The sequence below is a fragment of the Pongo pygmaeus genome, chromosome 5 (genome assembly GCF_028885625.2).
Source record: "Pongo pygmaeus isolate AG05252 chromosome 5, NHGRI_mPonPyg2-v2.0_pri, whole genome shotgun sequence".
NCBI classification, from domain to species: domain Eukaryota; kingdom Metazoa; phylum Chordata; class Mammalia; order Primates; family Hominidae; genus Pongo; species Pongo pygmaeus.
The window spans coordinates 15,874,559-15,876,717 of record NC_072378.2 but is presented as its reverse complement, the minus strand read 5'-3'; the positions used below and the strand labels follow the sequence as shown (position 1 = coordinate 15,876,717).

At 44.5% G+C, this 2,159-nt stretch overlaps 1 pseudogene; it reads right to left on the bottom strand.

Moving 5' to 3' along the window:
- Window positions 1-470: 470 nt before the first annotated feature.
- LOC129038346 (actin-related protein 2/3 complex subunit 3-like) lies at window positions 471-1,113 on the bottom strand (annotated as a pseudogene).
- Between the last annotated feature and the right edge of the window lie 1,046 nt (window positions 1,114-2,159).

Here is a 2,159-nt window from a genome sequence, read left to right as displayed (position 1 = left end):
ATATTTGTTGAGCTCTTACTGCATGCTAAGATATTTCAGTGCATTGTGTCAGGTCACTGTGTGGTAATGCGATGGTTAAGGAAGCAGACTCAGGGAGCTAGATTGCCTAGTTCAAATCCCAGCTGTACCCCCTTGACAGTGGGGTAACTGTGGGAGAGTTACCCCCATGTGCTTCAGTTGAGTTACTGGAAATGGGATAATAATACTACCTAGTTTGCAGGATTGTTAAAAGGACCAAAGGAGTGAGTACATATAAAGCACTTACAACAGTACCTATCCCATGGAGGGCACTTGGCAGACACTAGTAATCTCTGGAATAGGTATTTTTTTAATGTTAGAAATTTCTTTATTATTATTCTTATTAAGCACCAGCTTAATACTGCAGAAAATTTCAGATCACCTTTGATAACTCACTTTCTTTTCCCCCACCCAAATTCTTGATCAAGAGTTTTTCAAGTAAAGTCATGCTCTTCTCTCTTCTGTATAAAACTTTATGAAATAAAGGCAAAAGATTGTGTACATCTTAATGGAAAATGCTGCCCGGGGCTCTGGAGATGGTGGCTGCCCAGGCTCCCTTCACTGTCCAGGTCCTGAAAGACTCTTGTTCATGAACTGTCTCTTCACAAAGCAAGCCCACCACTTGCTGGGTTTATCATTCTGAGGGTCAAAAACTTTCTCACAAAGTCTCAGTCCAGTCTTTCTCCTTAGCTGTTGTAAATAGGCTCTCATCACTTCATCTTCCTGTTTGTTTGCAGGTTTGGCATAAATTGCGTTAAGTGGAAAATGAGGCTCTCCAGGGATAGGAAAATTCGTGATTCCCAATGTATACATTTCTTTCTCACCTTGGATTTTGGATTTGTACTTTTGGAGTCCCTTCGAACACTCAGAAATGTAGAGTTATATATATATCAAGGTCCTATCAGCTTCATTCTTAATTTCATAGTTTTTGAAGAAGACATTGGCCTTGAAGTAATAGATGGCTTCATCCACAATATCTGTATCTTTTGTCTCTCTGGGGTCAGGTCCTTTAAATTGGCTTCTGATGGGTAACAGTGCCATGTTTCCAGTGAGTTTGGTGTCAGGGTCCATGAGAGAAGATTGGTAAGCCAGCATCTTGGCAGCACCTGGGTTTCAACCCAGAGCAGCAGGATCACTAGAATAGGGATTGTAGGAGAGAGGTAGCTGAGGCTTTGGAGGCTTATTAATGCCCAAGGTCACACAGATAATAAGAAGAGGAGGGAGCTAGAACATGAAGCTGCTGCATCTCTCACAGCTAATACATGGGAGAGCCAAGCTTCACATTCCAACTCTACTATGCCATACAGACATGCCTTGACCGGTGTCCTGTCCCACAGATTGTTGGTGGCAGAGCTGGGATTAGAACCCAGCCTAGCTCTAAGTTTCTCTCCCCAAATTCCCCCTCTCAAATCCCCTTCTTATTTTGGCCCACTCTGGCTTTCCCCAGATAAGACCCTCTTAGCACAGTGAGCTCAAGAGGCCCTGGTTCTAACCACATAAATAACCAGCATCCTCGTGACCAAAGCTGCCATCAGAGCCGTTGGAGACCTGTTCTAACTTTCTGCAACTCAGCTTTGATGTTTTAAAATTACCGACCATTTTGAGAATTATCATATGCAAAACATGGTGCTAAATACTGTTTAATATACAGAGAAATGACAGGTTGTTGCTCTCAAAATTGTATTAGTTAGTAGAGGAGATAAGCAGGTACCCAAATAACACAGAAGCATGAATAAGGTTGGAAGGGGAATTGGAAGGGGCTGAGTATGGTGGGATAAGCCAGCCCTTCCATGGGCTCCTAGTTCTGCGGTGGGATGGTTGGGCTCACAGAGCCCATCCTCACAGAGCCTTCAGCTCTAGGGAGAGTGGGAAACAGGCTGCTTTTCAGTTCCAGTCCTGTTCCCTGAGGAGTTAGAGCATGCTGGGACCACTAGGGACCTCCCTCTAAGACTTCCGGATGGCTTCAAGGACACTGGGGTCACAGAACAACACCATTTGGCAGATGGCAGAGGCTGCCTCGGGGAAGGAGAAAGGCTGTCTCTGATGCCAAGCCAGGGACAGAAAACATTTTCTCTGAGTTAGAGAATGGGAAGCGTGCCCTGATCTGTTTGGAAGCAGCAAATTGGCCTAATATCCCTGTA